Source organism: Scyliorhinus torazame, chromosome 16 (genome assembly GCF_047496885.1).
Source record: "Scyliorhinus torazame isolate Kashiwa2021f chromosome 16, sScyTor2.1, whole genome shotgun sequence".
Lineage (NCBI taxonomy): Eukaryota > Metazoa > Chordata > Chondrichthyes > Carcharhiniformes > Scyliorhinidae > Scyliorhinus > Scyliorhinus torazame.
This window is the reverse complement of record NC_092722.1, coordinates 19,067,364-19,085,581: the sequence shown is the minus strand read 5'-3', so window position 1 is coordinate 19,085,581 and position 18,218 is coordinate 19,067,364. Positions and strand designations below refer to the sequence as shown.

General features: G+C 49.2%; 1 long non-coding RNA gene across 1 annotated transcript in view; it reads right to left on the bottom strand.

Annotated features, from left to right (window-relative positions):
- Window positions 1-7,829: 7,829 nt before the first annotated feature.
- The window catches only part of LOC140392615 (uncharacterized), a 135,739-nt gene continuing 125,350 nt past the window's right edge, over window positions 7,830-18,218 (bottom strand). The window contains exons 3-4 of the long non-coding RNA XR_011935402.1: window positions 12,572-12,667; window positions 7,830-7,959 (exon numbers count right to left, since the gene is read on the bottom strand). This is a non-coding gene — a long non-coding RNA (uncharacterized lncRNA). The remainder of the gene's footprint in view (window positions 7,960-12,571; window positions 12,668-18,218) is intronic.

The window sequence follows — 18,218 nt, the reverse complement described above, 5'->3', positions numbered from 1 at the left end:
CCCTCCCCTTCTCCATTCTCCAACTATGTCCCGTCTTTCCCCCCTCACCGGCGCCCACATTTCCCCAATGTCTCCCCCTTCCCTGTTTACTTCTCAATTAACTTCCACCGTAACATTAACAATAACATTTCCTGCAGCATCAGTCCCTCAGTTCCGATCCAATTTCTCTTCTTTGATGAAGGTCCATGCTTCCTCCGCCGTCTCGAAATAATGGTGTCTCTCCTGATACGTGACCCATAGTCTTGCCGGCTGCAGCATCCCGAACTTCACCTTCCTTTTATGCAACACCTCTTTGGCTCGGTTGAAGCTCGCCCTCCTTCTCGCCACCTCCGCACTCCAATCCTGGTATACCCGTACCACTGCATTCTCCCATCTGCTACTCCGCACCTTTTTAGCCCATCTCAGGACCTCTTCTCTATCCTTAAGGCGGTAAAATCGCACGATTATCGCCCTGGGTGGTTCTCCCGCTTTTGGTCTTCTCGCCGGAATCCGATTTGCCCACTCCACCTCCAAGGGGCCCGTAGGGGCCTCAGCACCCATCAGTGAGCTCAGCATCGTACTTGCGTACGCTCCACAGTCCACTCCTTCCACACCCTCAGGGAGACCCAGTATCCGAAGGTTCTTCCTTCGCGCTCCATTTTCTAGGGCTTCGATCCTTTCAGTACACTTTTTATGAAGTGCCTCGTGCGTCTGTGTCTTAACCGCCAGGCCCAGGATCTCGTCCTCAATATCTGTCACCTTCTGCTCCACCACACGGAGCTCTGTCTCCTGGGTCTTTAATGTCTCCTTGAGCCCCTCAATTGCCTGTAGCAACGGGGTCAGCACCTCCCTCTTCAGCAGCTCCACGCACCGTCTCACAATTTCATGCTCAGGCCCCCATGTCGCCTGCGCTTTCTCCGCCGCCATCTTGTACTTCTCTCTTTCTGACCCTTTGGTCGACGATTCCTCGCGCTGCAGCCGCCGCCGCCGGTTTTTTCCTCCTTCGTTTGGGGGGGACTCCCTTCTCACACGCCCCACACCGGGTTGCGTCGTCGAAAAATTCCCCGTTGAGGCTCTTAAAAGAGCCCGAAGGTCCGTCGGAGCTGGAGCCGCCGAAGCGTGCGGCTAGCTAGGCATCACCGCAACCGGAAGTCCCTTCAGTGGCCTTGATGAGGTCTTTTCACAGTTGTTCCCTCTGCTGCTAGAATTCACCTTTGATACAGGCCCTCAGGTCAGCTTGCAGCTTTAAGCTTGCCCTTCCCCCGCCTGCATGCTGGAAGAGGCCCTGTTTATCCTGTAGTTGCAGCCAAATCTTTCACTGTTTCTGCGTGTGTCTGGCAACCAAGAGACATACCCTTCCTGGGGGACACTGTCGGGGGAATATTGCCGCCTTCTTCCCACACCGGGAAATGTCAAACAAATGCCGTGGGGGCCCTGTAAAAGAGCCCAAAAGTCCGTTCCAAGCAGGAGCTGCCGAATATGCGACCTAGCTCTGCATAGCCGCACCCGGAAGTGACACCCAGTACCTTGGACATCGAGTCCGAGACCCCTGCCAGAACCCCCTCAATCGTGGGCACACCCAGAACATGTGGCCGTGATTCGCTGGCACCCCACGTACCACACCTATCCTTCACCCCGGCCAAGAACCTGCTCATCCTCACCACCGTCATGTGGCATCACTTTAAATTGGAGGAGGCTTAACGTCAGATACAATAATTTGCCTTCCGCAAGGCCTCCGCCCACGTCCTGGTCCCCACCTCCCTCCTAGCTCCTCCTCCCATTTGTGCTTAATCTCCTCCAACAGAGCTCCCTCCTTCTCCATCAATTCCTTACAGACATCCGACACCTTCCCCTCTATTTAGTCTTCCAATAACAGCTCGTCGTGCAACGCCAGAGGCGGCAGCCCTGGGAAGGACGGCAGCTCACTCCCCACGAAATCCCGAACCTGCAGGTGCCTAAAACCATTCCCTTTGGGCAACTCATACATTTCCTCCAACTCCTCCAGCCCCACAAATTTGCCTCCCCGGTAAGCAAGTCCCTGAAGTAATCTATCCCCACCTGCCGCCACCCCCAGAACCTCACGTCCAGCCCCACCAGCACAAACCTATGGTTGTCGCAGATCTGTGGCCAGAACGATATACCCTCCAACCCAAAATTCTGCCCACACTGCCCCCACAACTTTGAAGCCGACACCCCCACTGGGCTCACGGAGTACCTGGCTGGCGAGAACGGCAAAGGTGCCAACAACAAAGGCCTCAAACTCGTTCCCCTATGCGCACCGCCTCTACCCGACCCCAAACCGACCTCTCCTCCACAGCCCACTTTCTCACCATCGCAATATTGGCCGCCCAATGATAATTTATCAAATTCGGCAGCGCCAGCCACCCACCTCGTCCCCATTTCAGAAAAGTCCGCCGCACCCGCAGTGCCTTTCCTGTCCACACAAACCCCGAGATCAGCCCATTGACTTTCCTACTTAGTGACAAAGATAGGGGGTTCTGAAACACGAACAGAAACTTAGGCAGCCCCTTCATTTTCACTGTCTGCACCCTCCCAGCCAGCGACAATGGCAGAACATCCCACCTCTTAAAGCCCGCCTTCATCCACCAATCGGGCCAAGTTCAGTCTGTGCAGTTGGGCCCAGCTCCATGCCACCTGGATACCGACGTACCTAATGCTCGTCCCCACCACCCTAAACAGCAACTCGCCTAATCTCCTTTCCTGCCATCTGCCATTAATTGGGAACACCTCACTCTTTCTCGGGTTCAATTTATACCTCAAAAACAGACCAAATTCCTCCAAGGTCCCCAATATCCCCCCAATGCTGTCCATCGGTTCCAAAATATCTAACAAGTCAGCCGCATACAGCGAAATCCGATGCTCGGCACCCCTCGCCCAATCCCTCAAAGCCCTAAGCGCCATTGCCAATGGCTCTATCACCAAAGCAAAAAGCATTGGGAGAGTGGGCACCCCTGCCTCGTCCCACAATGTAACCCAAAGTACCCCGAACTCACTCCGTTCGTCTGCAGTCTCCACCGCCGCCTTTCATAGATTCATAGAATTTACAGTGCAGAAGGAGGCCATTCAGCCCATCGAGTCTGCACCGGCTCTTGGAAAGAGCACCCCACCCAAGGTCAACACCACCACCCTATCCCCATAACCCAGTAACCCCACCCAACACCAAGGGCAATTTTGGACACTAAGGGCAATTTATCATGGCCAATCCACCTAACCCGCACATCTTTGGACTGTGGGAGAAAACCGGAGCACCCGGAGGAAACCCACGCACACATGGGGAGGATGTGCAGACTCCGCACAGACAGTGACCCAAGCCAGAATCGAACCTGGGACCCTGGAGCTGTGAAGCAATTGTGCTATCCACAAGGCTACCGTGCTGCCTTGTACAGCAGCTGGACCCAATCCACAAACCTCTGCCCGAATCCAAACCACCACAGCACCTCAAAAGAAATATGCCCACTCCACCCGATCAAAGGCCTACTCCGCATCGATCGACACCTACCTCTACTTCCTGCCCCTCAGAGGTTATCATAATCACATTAAGTCACCCCCGCACATTCGCAGACAACTGCCTTCCCTTCACAAAACCCGTCTGATCCTCCCCTATCACCTCCTGCACACAGTCCGACTCATACAGCCTCCTATAAAAGGCCTCAAATGCCCCATTCACCCCCTGCAGATCCATTACCACCTTACCCCCCTCGTCCCTCACTCTACCAGTCTCCCTCGCCACTGCTTGATTCCTCAACTGATCGGTTAGCATCCTACTCTCCTTCTCCCTGTACTCATACGCTGCCCCTCTGGCCCTCCGCAACTGCCCCACCACCTTCCCCGGAGACACTAACACAAACTCCATCTGGAGCCTCTGCATCTCCTTCAACAACCCCTCCTCTGGCCCCACTGAGAACCTCCTGTCCACCCTCAAAATCTTATCTACCAGCCTTGCCCTCTCCTCCCGCTCCACCCTCTCCCTGTGCACCTGAATCAAAATAAACTCCCCTCTAACTACAGCCTCGAGTGCCTCCCACAGCGTGGTGGTTGCGACCTCTCCCATGTTATTCAACTCCACATAGCCACAAATGGCAGACCTCACCAACTCGCACACCCCCTCATCTGCCAACAGTCCCTCATCTAACCTCCACTGTGGCCGTTGCGCCTCTCCTGAACCACCGGCAAACCCACCCAATGTGGTCAGAAACCACAATCGCTGAATACTCCGAGTCGGCCACCTACTCCGAGTCGGCCACCCACGCCGGGTCGGCCACCCACGCCGAGTCAGCCACCCACGCCGAGTCAGCCACCCACGCCGAGTCAGCCACCCACGCCGAGTCAGCCACCCACGCCGAGTCAGCCACCCACGCCTGAGTCAGCCACCCACGCCTGAGTCAGCCACCCACGCCTGAGTCAGCCACCCACGCCTGAGTCAGCCACCCACGCCTGAGTCAGCCACCCACGCCTGAGTCAGCCACCCACGCCTGAGTCAGCCACCCACGCCTGAGTCAGCCACCCACGCCTGAGTCAGCCACCCACGCCTGAGTCAGCCACCCACGCCTGAGTCAGCCACCCACGCCGAGTCAGCCACCCACGCCGAGTCAGCCACCCACGCCGAGTCAGCCACCCACGCCGAGTCAGCCACCCACGCCGAGTCAGCCACCCACGCCGAGTCAGCCACCCACGCCGAGTCAGCCACCCACGCCGAGTCAGCCACCCACGCCGAGTCAGCCACCTACTCCAGCAGCGCCTCAGCCTTGTCTGATCCTCCAACTTCAGCTGTGTCTCCTGTAAAAACACCAGGTCTGTCTTCAGACTTCTCAAATACATGAATACACGCGACCGTTTAAGCGGTCCAATAAGCTCTCGCAAGTCCACTTGACCAGCCTGGTTAGGGGGGGGGGGGGCTCCCCGCCCCCTCCCCTGCCAATTAGCCACCCCCCTTTTTGAGCCAGCCCCTGGCCCACGTCATGCACCCCTCCAAGCTCACCCTTCGATGTCCACCGCCCTCTCTCCCTTCCCAACTGCGCCATACCAACCACACCCATGTCAGCAACCCCCCGCGCGCCATCCTTAAAGAACCAACCCCAATGCCTCCCTTCCTCCTGCGAACGCTCCATTTCACTCCCGTTAACTACCCGCCCAGCTATCATGGTGGCCCCCGCCCAAGGCCTCTGACTTGCCCTCACCCCCCAACCTCCCTCCAATCATCCGAATTGCCCTCACCCCCAACCTCCCTCCAATCATCCGAATCGCCAACAAATAATGAGAAACAAACAACTTACCATCGCCACTTCCCCGTCGAAACCCACCCCATACACTTTACAATGAACACAATGCTCCTCTCTAAAGTTCAATGTCCTCACACGCCTCCCAGTCCACGGTCCCTCATAAAGTCCATCTACTCCTCTGGCGAATCATAATAAAATCCTGTTTCTGATGTGTCACCCACAAACGGGTAGGGAACAAACTTCACCCCCTTCTTAAAGAGGGATGCCCTCCTCTTCGCCAACTCCGCATCCAGGTCCAGGTAGACCCACAGCTCACTCCCTTCTCAGGTGCACCTTCTGTCTGCCTCGCCCACTTCAAGATCTTTTCTTTGTCCAAGAATTGATGCAGCCACCCCACCATCGCCCTCGGTGGCTCCCCCAACTGCGGCCTCCTCATCAGCGCCCTGTTCGCCCTATCCATCCAGAAAGGCCAGTCGAAGGCCCCCTCCCCTATCAACCTCTCAGCATATTCGCTCCATACTTGGCGACATCCACTCCGTCAATGCCCTCAGGCATCCCGATGATCCTCAGCTTCTGATTCCTGGAGCGGTTCTTCAGGTCCTCTAATTTCTCCCTCGGCCTCTTCTGATTGTCCAGAACCATCCCCAACTCCATCTCCAATGAAGCCATCTGCTCCTCATGCTCTCCCACCAACACCTCCACCTTCTGAACCACCAGGCCGTGAGCCTCCAGCCTCTGCTCCACTCTCTCAATCACAGCTCTCAGCGGCTCCACCACCTAGGCCAAATCCTCCAAAGCCTCTTTCCTCTGCTGCTGGAATTTTCCATTCAAAAACTCCACCAGTTGCTCCGTCGACCATTGGGCAGGCACCACTGTCCCCTTGCCCTCTGCCATCTTCATTTGCAGGACACCACGAAAATATGCTGCTCCAGCAGCTCTCTCTTTCTCTCTCTCTTCTTGTCCTCTGATCCATACACTGACCTCACCATAGGAGTATTCCCTTCCCTGGGCACTCACACACCTCAAAGAAAACACCATACAGGTGGGGAAGGACCAACAAAATCCACCTTCAGCAGGAGCCACCAAATGTGCGACCACTAACTCCATGGTTGCCATTGGAAGTCAAACCTATAGAGACACTGGGAGAATGTGCAAACTCCACATAGACAGTCACCAATTAAGGGTGGTGGGCAGACTCCTAGCTGGAGGGCCAATCTGAAGCCTTCCAGCTGCAGAGAAGTACAAGGTTACTGGGAGGGCACTTCAACAAGCTGCCCCCTCAACAACTTTAAGAAAAAAATAATTTTAAAAATACAAAAAAAGCCAGGTTACCGTTGTGTGCGTGTGGGGTTGCAGGGGGGACAACTCTTTTTTTTTTAAATGAACATTTTTTGAGGTATTTTTGGTATTATAACAACAACAAAATAAACAATGTACATGAAACTATAAACATAGTGCAAAAGCCGTCTCCCTTCCTTACAGGTCCCACCTTTATTAACCCCCTACTCTAAGCTAAAAGGGGGGGGCACCTCTACAGGGTATTCTTTGGCTATCCCCCCAACCCAGGCAGGCAGGGAGAATCTTTGGGCCTACATGGAGCATTGGCATCCCAATCTGCCAAATATCCCAGTAAATTTCCTAAATTTAAAGGTAAATTTCCTAAATTTACCTTTAAAACGGTTCACAATGAGCCCGTTTGACTACAGCAGCACAAACATATCATGCCTTATGGTAAATATAATAGCTTCCAACAAAATTGGCAGAGCGCCCAAGTGTTAAACTTGGTGACAGCATACCCAATATGATAACTCTGTTCGTTTGGTAAATGTGTATGTTATCATGTGTGTGCATGTACATGCATCTGTATGTTTAAGCAAAATATATATGTGTGTATGTCAAGGGTGAAGGATCTATTAGATCTTCAGGTTTCCAATGGCTCAGTTGGTAAACATGATACTTATTATGGAGCTGGGCCATAAAGATTAGAAAGGTTCCAGGTTTAACTGGAATTTAAGCTGAGTTAGTTCATCTTAATTAGGATTACGGTTGACAATTTACACAGCCACTCCTCGTTGCTTTCCATTGATTTTTGTTACAAAGCATTTGGACATCAGATAAGGACAGAATTGTACACATTTACTACCCCCCCCCCCCCCCCCCCACACACACACACACACTGTTAAATAGAATGACTACTTTGGGTCAAGTATTGGAAGATGTAGGCACATGTGTAATCATTTCCAGCAACAACCAGTGCCTTCGGAGAGAAGAGGTGAAAATTGGAGCAGGAAAATAGGAAGAAAAGTCTTTCTGACCAAGGTACCAATTTTAGTGCCTGCATCACTTATCCAAACCTAAAATTGCTTATTGTTCCGAGGATCCAACACAACATTTTCTGACAAATACCACTTCGTAATTAACCATGACCTATCCACAAAAAAGTGTGACTGTTATTCTTGTGCTATAAAAATGGTCACAACAGAAGAATGTTACAATTTAGAGGTCGAATCTCACCCTTTCAATAATCTAACATTTTTGATCATTATACCATTACCATACCAAACAACATGAACCAAAAGAAGGTGTTTTGACCACACTCACCATCACGGATTCATTCATATCCCTCATCTGAAAAACGTCCATGCAAACCTCGGTTCGGTTCTGTGGTAGATTTGGCACAGCCTCATTACTGCCGGAAAGGTTGGTTTGTGGAATATCAAAGTAAGTACTATCTGGTTCTCTGAAAAACAACCAAATGCCATAGTTCACCAAGTGCGTTTCGATGAAACTTACCCCGAGACTTGCCAACCTCATTCATTGGGTGGGATTCTCTGTCCCTCCCCCACACAACATTTTTTCCATTGTTGCAACAAGACTGGCCATTGGCCTCGATGGGAGCTCCCGTTCCCGTTGAAGTCAATAGCATTTGCGTTATTTACTGGCCATGCTGCAGGGGAACTCACCGCGGAAGTCACCATTGGTGGAGCTGGAAGACCCTGCCAGCCGGAAGGGCCAGAAAATTCAGCCCGGAGGATGCAACAGGAGAACCATTTAATTAAGATGGAGATACTTAAAATAAAATCTTTCTAATGCATTTTTACTCATCAAACAGAGGGACATATTTGCTGGGAAATGCAACCCCTTCAATTTCAAGCACCCTACGTAAGGATTGTTTGTAGGGTTGGTCATAGTTTGTAGGTCTGAAGAAGTGTTCATAGTTAGTGAGAACTATTTACAAATATAAATTAAATGGTACAAACTAGGAGCTGTCTCCGTACTGGCTGGTATACATGGCTCTGGCCACCAATAGAGTGACCCTGGGTGCAGGTCATGTGCCTCTTACATCACTGTGTACTCAGTCCCACATTAACCCTCTTTGTGCCAGACCCTCACACTCCATCTCCCCAAGACCTTATCCAATACACTTCAAGTGATGATAGTTTACCTTGTGTCCTATATTATAATGATACACTTACATTGTATTTGCTACATTATCGCCACCCTATCATCCCCTTTAACTCCTTGAATTCAAAGCTTCAGGTGGTCTGGAGGCATTATGACCCTTTCATATCCCTTTCACACTACTGTCAGAGGTTAGGTCGTCTCTGTGGCTGCTGGTTCTTCCTGCAGGTTTTGAGATTGGACCGACATCTGGGCATGTTTTCATCCTTTTCTTCCATTGTTTTGTAGTGAAACACTCTTGGTTAATCCAGCTGTTGCGCTGGGTAGTGGTGTTATTCTAACTCGTTTCTTGTGGGGCAGGTGAACATCACACTCACCTCCTCGTAATTTTATTTTGCTTCTTCAATCGTGTAGGTCATCACGACTTTCGGACGTTTGCGTTTCAAAAGTGGAACCCTCGTTCTCAGTTTCAGAATTTTACTCAAATTTCTGAGTACTTTCTTCTTGCTTTTCAATCATATGACTCTTTTCATTCAGCAACTTGTGATGAATGGTCACTGTGTTACTGTACCCTTATCATCATGTAAGGTGATGTCCCCTTTAAGATCGGGCTTGGAACCCTGGGGGACTCTGCCTCCAGCTCCCACCTGGGAGTCGTATACAAGGGGCCGCCTTGTGGGCAGCACCCAGTAAGCACCCGTCCCGGCACCAGGCTAGTTCTTAGTTTAGTAAAGCCTTTTTTACCGTTCTACTCTCTAGTGTCGTTATTGAGGGTACAACACAACTATTCTGGTAAATTGAGTTGCCTTTGTTTTAATGTTATCTGCGGAACTCTTAGACAAGTTTGACAACTTCACCTGGGCATTCAGTTCTGCCCGGAATCTTTCTTCCATGATCACGGATTTACTCTTCAATATTGCGCATCTCAACCATCATGTTGTTCAGATTGGACCAAAGTTCAATAAGTTAATTAGTTGTGGTTGTTAATTCTGCTTTCAAACAACTGTTCTTGTGCATCAGCAATTTCCCCCCCGTTGCCTGGCTGTAATTCTGGTTCACTTTTTCCAACTCCTACTTCAATTTACCAGCAATGAAATTCAAAGTTACTAATTCCTCCTTGTGCTTTTGTGATGCCTCATGAATTTGTTTGTTCAGGTCTCAAACAGTTTGGTTCGTTGAAGGCAGTTCATCATGCACTTTCAAAGGTACATGCTCAGTTTGAATTTTATGGTTCAAATCTTCCAAATCAGCTTTGATATAAACTTTGATATAAACATTTTCCAAACTTACTTAATTTTCCTTTGTAGGGTTTGTATATTTTGGACTTCATCAAATAACGTTTCTTCATTCACAATCAGCTGATTGCATCACATGATCATCTGCTGTAGTAGTTTGGGTAATGTGTCAGGGTTTCCAAAAATATATATTTTGGGGGCTTTGGAAAGTTCTTTGCCTCTCTGACGCTCCCAACCCTCGTGTGGTTTGTGAGAGTAATGCATTTTTCTCTTTTGCAGATTTACTGGGATCAAACTTTTTAAGCTCTGTGCACTCCACAACTTGATGGTTAAAGAATTTGTCAACGGTTTTTAATATTTCATCAAATCTGGTTGGGGGCTGATCAGTACACGGTATTAGTTCATGAAACCAATATTTAAAAATATATTAATCTGGACTTTTTCTGACTTTCTACTTCGACCTGATGGACTCTGGTAGCTTAGAAGTTATCTTCCCCAGGAGACCCAATTTTTCATTAGGTTTGGGCTTTGACTGTCCAAATTTTGCTGGGAGAATTGAATTCTGATTCATGGTTTAAAATTTAAAACTGCTTTTCAGAGTTTTCTGAATTTCAAGATGGTGTCACAGTTCACCCGAGACAAATGATTTCCTATGCTAGTGGGTTTTGGTAGGTTCCATTACAATGATGATCACGCTCAACTTGGGGAAAAAAAATCAACAGTGGCTGTTTGCAACAGTCTCTTGCTCAGCGTTTTATTTAAAACTCACAAAGTTGTCAAATCCTGGTTTTTGGTTGCTCTCAGCTGAGGTTAGATGTTACAATTCACCTAAACTATTTAACTAATTATTTTTTTCTGTTTGGGAGCAAGTTCAGACATCACATTCAGGTGCAGACTCGGGAATCAGGTTTTAGCAGCGGATTGGTTTCAAACTGCACTTCTGACTCGGAATTATTTAAAGATTCCTCAGGATTTTCTGTAGCCTGGAGCTTGAAAAGGTTTAGCTCACCCCCTGCTAAGTCTCTGGGATTAGAAGCTAAACTTTCAAAGGAGGTTCGATGAGTTTTCTGCAAAGTCGGGATTTTTAAATTTCTGCCTCCAGCTTCCAAGGTTTTCTTTGGAGCTTTCCCTGGTTAATTTTCCTCTGGCTTTTTTATGACTATTTTCTTACTTTTCCAGCACTTTTGTTTTTCTGTGCATGTTCTGATAGATTTTGGGTTTCCACAAGCTACTACCATGTTGTAGGGTGGTGGTTATAGTTCCATAGGTCTGAAGAAGTTTTCATAATCAATTATTAACCGTAAGTCTTCATTGCCTCTTGGAATTATTTACAAATATTTAAAGGATAGAAGTTAGGATACTTGCACAGTTGTTCAAAACTGGACTTTGGGTGCATGTAATGTGCCTTCTTACATCACTGTGTGGATGGTACTGCACTCAGTCCCACATTAACCCTATATGTGTCTGACCCTTATAATATAAAGATCAAGCACTTCTAGGTCAAGGATAGGATGAATCATGCTGGTCTTTGCATAGGACAGCTCTCCTGATAAAAGTAGTGAATAGCAGAACAATTCAACAAAGCTCACAAGCAATGAAATGGTCTGGGAACTCCAGCTGATTTTTGAATTTTATTAGATCAATTCTACTCAGGAATCAAATTATCACCTTTCAGATCTTTATAGTTCAGAAATTCCTGAGGCTGGATTGGCAGCCCAATGCCAAAATCGCAGCCTGCACCAGGGCGGAGAATCCAGTTTGATGCTGTAATCGGGCTCGGCGATTTTCTGGGCACCGATAATCAGCGTCACCGTACGCCGCGCTGCCGGGGACCATTGCCAGAGGCCCACTCAGCAATCCTGCGCTCCCGACTGGCCGAGTTCCCGACGGCTCGGGCGTGCGGCCAATTGGGGGGGGTTCTCTTTCTTCGGCCTGGCTTTGCGGTCCGAGTCTACCATGGAGCACAGCGCGGCCGCTGGAGGTCGGCGCCGTGTGCATGCGCGGCCTCTGACCCGGAAGTGCGGGGGCCCATATCTGCAGCAAAAGCTGAGAGATTCATTCCGGGTCCCTGCTAGCCCCCTGCAGGGCTAGGAATTTGTTTAACTTTTTTCCAGGAATTTCATGAGTAAAACTCCACCGTTTTTATGCTGGCTTGGGGACATGGGCTGAATTCTCCAAAATCGAGACTATGATTTTTTATTTTTAAATTCCAATTCACGGGCAATTGAGCATGGCCAATTCACCTACCCTGCACATCTTTGGGTTGTGGGGGTGAGACCCACGCAGACACGGGGAGAATGTGCAAACTCCTCACGGACAGTGACCCAGGGCCGGGGTCGAATCCGGATCCACAGCCGTGAGGCAGCAATGCTAACCACTGTGCCGCCCCTATCGAAATTGATAACATCCATCCTTAAATTTCAAACGGGGAATGACAATGAAGCATGGAGTCTCATTATAATATTTAAATAGCCAACCCACTTCCTTGGGAGTGCCGTTCCCCCAGGCTGCTCCATTAAAACAGGAAGCTGATGAGTTGGGTTCGGGATTCTGACGTGATCTAAACTGGCTTGATTTTTTGGAGATAGGCAACCCCCCTGCGCACCCCCCCTCCCTCCCTCCATCCCACGCGCGCGTGCGCCCCCAGCCCCCCCCACCCCCAAAGTAGTCTATTGGGGGGGGGGGGGGTGAAGAAGAAAAAAACTGCAGACTTACAAACTGCTCCAGAGATGCTCAAATGTAGGGCCTTCATCTGCTGGTGACGATTGGGCCATCTTGGCTCTGGTGTGGTCCAGTGATGGGTAAAATATTCTATGACCAAAGCAAACAAACAATTATAAACACATGTTACATCATGGAGTGATCGAAATATTTTGGAAGGCACATCAGCTTCAAGTTTCTCATCCTGGTCCCCTCCTTGACCCTGTCCAACCTTGTCGAAGATATTTTCTCCAGCTATCTGCTAAGAGTCCTTTATGGCAATGTGGAAGAGATGCCTGACCAAATTGGAAATGATCCATCATGGAGATGAAAATTAATTACAAGAGGTTAGATATATATTTTTAGACAGTAAGGTGTTACGAAAGATCTTTAGTATCAATCCAAAATAAAAATATTGGCATTTCAACCTAAGTGAAAGATGCCCTTTTTGAATAGAAGAATTGACTATTAGCCCTGTTTACAGTGGAAATATTTAAAACAAATTTGTATAAAATGAAGACAACACTTTCCAAACCCACCAATGACTCTGATGGACAATTTGTAAAACAATATAATGCTTAACCTTAATTGATATAACAAATCCTGTCTGAACATTGCAGGCGTTGGTGGGAGACTAATCTTCTATTACAGAGGTGCAATAAAAGTTTCCTTTGTTTTGTTTACTTGTTTCAGGACTGATCTTAGTAAAGATTGTTTTGTTTCCCCCATACTGCAGTTTGTGTTACAATTAATATTGCTATTGCTTGTTTGCTTCAATATTGACTTCTTTCACTTGCTAAAATCGTTCAAATGACAAAATAATCTTGATTGTTTAATCCGTAAATGCAAATACACGACGTGAAATTAAGCCTCAAGATCAAGGATGAGAGAAGATCAGCTGATCTCAGCTGCATTGACATTGCAATTAGCATTAGAGTCCTGATACTTGTTGATTAGTTGGAAAAACTGGTTGGATTTTCTGTTCCTAATTGCTATCCAAAGTGTTAATACTTTCATGTCAAGGACCTCCGGTGGTGGTCATGAGCTGATTGGCCGGGCACAAGGTGGCTCCTGCTTGGAGGTTTCGGTTTTGGCCCTCTCTGCCCGATATATGGGCACTTTGGCTTGTAAAAGGTGCAGCGTAAGTGGAGGGAATTGGTTTCTCCTCCCAAGTGGAACGTCGGCAGGCGACAACACCCAGCAAACGTCGAGTAAAGCCTGGGCTCAGGAAATGGAGGATCCATGTGGCGCAGGCAGAGTTGGGTGCTTAACCATCACCTACCACACTGCCTGTGGAGCAGTTGATAGATTTTATCAAGGGGGAGTTTCAGCATTGTTGGAAAGAGATGCATGAGGACCGGTCTGGGGTGATTGAGGGAGCAGTAGCCCCTCTTCGTGTGACTTTGGAGAAGGTGGAGAAGCTCCTGGAGTCGCAAGGTGCGATAATCACTGAAGTTGAAAGGGTGGTGTCAGACCACAGTGATCAGATTGTATTGTTGGAGGCGGCATTTCTGGGAGAGGCTTGCAATGTGCAGAGAGCGAAAATGGACGACCAGGAGAATCGGTCCAGGTGGCAGAATCTACGAATTGTAGGGCAGCCAGAAGGGGTGGGGGGGAAAGAGTGCCACGGACTACGTATCGAGGAAGTTTGCGAAGATGGTCAAGGTAGGGATCTTCGATAAGGCCCTGGAGGCAGATCGTGCCCACCAGTCGTAACGACAGAGGCCGAGAGCTGGGGAGCCGTCACGGGCAGTGATCATCGGATGCACAAGTTTCAGGAGAAGGAGAGGATTTTGAGGTGGGAAAAGTTGATGAAAGACTAGCTGGGAGGGGAATCCGATCCAAATTTACCAGGACATTGGGGCCGACCAGGGCAAACAGTGGGTGGGTTTTAACAAGGCCAAGGCGGCTCTCTTTCGGAGCATGATCTGGTTTGCGGTGTTGTACCTGGCCAAAATCTGGGTGACTTTCAAAAGCAAAGAACAGTATTTTACTTCGCCGGAGGAGGCAAATGGCTTTGTCAAGAAGCATGGGTTTGGGAAGGGTTAATGGTGGGAATTTTTCTATATGTATAAGCAAGTTTTGTGTTATGTTGTTATTTTGTGCACATTTTCGACTTGCTTTTGCTTTGGTTGATGAGGGGATTGTACCGCGTTTTGGTTTTTTTTTTTTACATCGAATTTACAGTGCAGAAGGAGGCCATTCGGCCCATCGAGTCTGCACCGGCTCTTGGAAAGAGCACCCTACCCAAGGTCAACACCTCCATCCTATCCCCATAACCCAGTAACCTCACCCAACCCCACCCAACACTAAGGGCAATTTTGGACACTAAGGGCAATTTATCATGGCCAATCCACCTAACCTGCACATCTTTGGACTGTGGGAGGAAACCGGAGCACCCGGAGAAAACCCACGCACACACGGGGAGGATGTGCAGACTCCGCACAGACAGTGTCCCAAGCTGGAATCGAACCTGGGACCCTGGAGCTGTGAAGCAATTGTGCTATCCACAATGCTACCGTGCTGCCCCGTTGCTTTTTCCTGATAGAGCGATTACGGGTGGGGAAGGGCCTGTGTAGGACTTTCTGAACGATGGCGGTGAGGGAAGAAGCAGAGTGGGGGGAAGGAGGGGAACGTGCTGGGGATCCGCTGGGGATTTTTCATTGGGTGCAGGAGAGGATGGAGGGGCGGCCATTTGAGTGGGCACGGACCAGAGGGGTGCTTCGTGGCAGGGAGTGATTTGAGTTAGGCGGAGATGGTGGACCTTTATAGGGGGGGGGGGGTTCAGTAACCCCCAGTGAGGATAATGACGTGGAACCTGCAGGGGCTGAACAGTCTTGTTCTTGGGTGTTTGTGCATTTAAAGGTTGAGGGCAGATGTGGTCTTCCTTCAGGAGACAGACCTGTGGGTGAAGGACCAAATACAGCTAAGAAAGGGATGGGTGGGGCAGGCGTTCCATTCAGGGTTTGGGTGGGGGGGGGGGGCGTTGCAATCCTGTTCAGTAAAAGGGTCGTATTTGTGGTGGCCATGGTGGTGCAGGACCTGGGAAGGAGGTTCGTGATGGTGAGCGGGGTCGTCAGTTGTTTTAGTCAATGTGTATGCGCCAAATTGAGTCAACGCAGACTTTGTTAAGATGTTAGTTTTCATCCCGAACTTGGAATTGCATCCGCTGATAATGGGGGGTGATTTTAATTGCGTGTTAGACCCCAGGGCAAATACGTTGAGCCCCAAGTCAGTGTCCACGTCAGTTATGGCGAAGGAGCTGGCGGTATTTATCGTTCAGTGTGATTGGGGGGGTGGGTGGGTGGGGGTCCGTGGAGGTTTAGGCATCCAGGAGAAAGGGAGTCTTTCCTCTTAGCCCATATACACATATTCATTTTGTTCTTTTGGGGAAGTCTGACTCTCGGGTTTTGTGGGGGCAGAATACGCAGCGATAATGATTTCAGACCAAGTGTCACAATGTGGACATGAAATTCAAATCGGGTCAGGCTCAGAAACCCACATAGAGATTTAATTCAGCGCTCCTGGCGGATAAGAAGTTCTGTGACAAGGTGGCCTCAGTGATAAAGGACTGAGAGAAGCTTAACCAGAACTGGGAGGTCGTGCCTTCCACATTTTGGGAGGCACTGAAGGCGGTGGTCCGGGGGGAGGTTATATCTTGCAAGGCCCATAGCTACAAAGTTAGAGGGTGGAGAGACAGAGGTTGGTGGATGCCATTGTAGAAGTGGATTCATGATTCTCGGTGGCCCCAATTAGGGGGCTGTTGGCAGAACAGAAGAAACGACAGGGGTAGTTTGACCTTGTGACGCTAGGGAAGGTGGTGGGTCAGCTTCCTCACACGAGGGGGAGGGGTTCAGTATGAATATGGGGAGAAGGCTAGTCGGCTGCTAGTCCATCAGTTGAGGCGGTAGATGGCTACAGGGGCGATTGCGCAGGTGATGGATGAGGGAGGAGTGTTGGTGACGATGCTGGAGAAAACGGAGGCATTCGAGGCCTCCTGTATAGATCTGAGTGCCAGGGGGAGGATGCGGAAATGGGGCACTTTTTTTTAAGGACGTGTTGGTATTCAGGGAGATGGAGCGAGGGAAGGGGCAAGGATTGGAGGTGCCATTGGAATTGCAGGCGATAATGGAGTGTGTTGGGTTAATACAGTCAGGGAAGGCATTGGGGCCGGAAGGCTTTCCGGCAGAATTATATGAACGTTTTGGCAGAGTTGGCGCCCCATCTCCTGTGGATGTATAATGACTTGCTGGCACGGTGGTAGTTGCGACCATGCTTGTGCAAGCATCGATCTTTTTGATCCCAAAGAACGATAAGGGCCCAACAGAGCGTGGGTCTTATAGCCCATTTCCCTGCTGAATACCAATACCAATGTGGTTGCTGACTAAGATGTTGGAAGGGGTGCGCCCCCGGTGGTCTCAGAGGATCACACAGGTTGTGTTAAGGGGCAGCAATTTTCGAGCAACATCAGGAAGCTGTTGAATATGGTAATAACTCCATCAAGAGATAAAGCGACAGAAGTTATTATATCAATGGACGCAGAAAAGGCTTTTGACTGGGTAAATGGAGGCACCTGTTTGATATCCTGGGGCAGTTTGGGTTTGGGCCGATATTAGTTGCATTGGTGCTTTTGCTGTATGCCGCACCCATGGCAAGTGTGAGGACAAATATGATGAATTCAGGATATTTTAGGGTGCATATGGGTACAAGACAGGGATGCCCACTGTCCCCGCTATTGTTTGTGTTGGTTATTGAGCCTTTGGTATTGCGCTTACAGGTGTCAAGACAGTGGCAGGGCATTGTAAGGGGAGGTAGGGAGCATAGGATGTCATTGTACACTGATCATTTGTTATATGTTTCAAACCCGCTGGAGTGTATGGGGCAAATAATGGACCTACTGGGGAAGTTTGGCACCTTTTCCGGGAACAAACTGAATGTGGCAAAAAGTGAGGTATTCCTGGTGGTAAATGCCCAGGGGAGGAGTGTGAATTTGGGTTTCTCGTCATTTAAGCTGGCCAAAATAAGGTTTCGGTATCGGAGTTTGCAGGTGGCCCATGACTGGCTCAGGATGACCTAGGGAAAGGGAAGATTGAGGATATTTATGGGTAGTTGCTGGAAACGAAGAAAGCGCCAGTGGAGGAGATAAGGCAGAAATGGGAGGAGGAATTCGGGATAGAGCGTACAATGTGGGGGGTTTGGAGTAAAATTAAGTATCGGGTAAATGTAACATCATCCTGTGCCAGATTTCAATGAGAGCTGTTTCTGTGCTTTCCCAGAGGCGGAAAATTAACTGGAAGAATTCAAACGTGGAGTTCCGAGAAAGATGGGCAAGGATTTGGGAGGTAACAACACATTCAAAGACTTTGGCGATGTAAAGGAGATTGGAAATGGGGAAAGGTTTGCAAGGATAAGGAGACTGGAGATGGTGAAAGGTTTGCAAGGATAAGGAGATTGGAGATGGGGAAAGGTTTGCAAGGACAAGGGGATTTGAGATGGGGAAAGGTTTGCAAGGATAAGGAGATTGGAGATGGGAAAAGGTTTGCAAGGATAAGGAGATTGGAGATGGGAAAAGGTTTGCAAGGACAAGGAGATTGGAGATGGGGAAAAGTTTGAAAGGATAAGGAGATTGGAGATGGGAAAAGGTTTGCAAGGACAAGGAGAT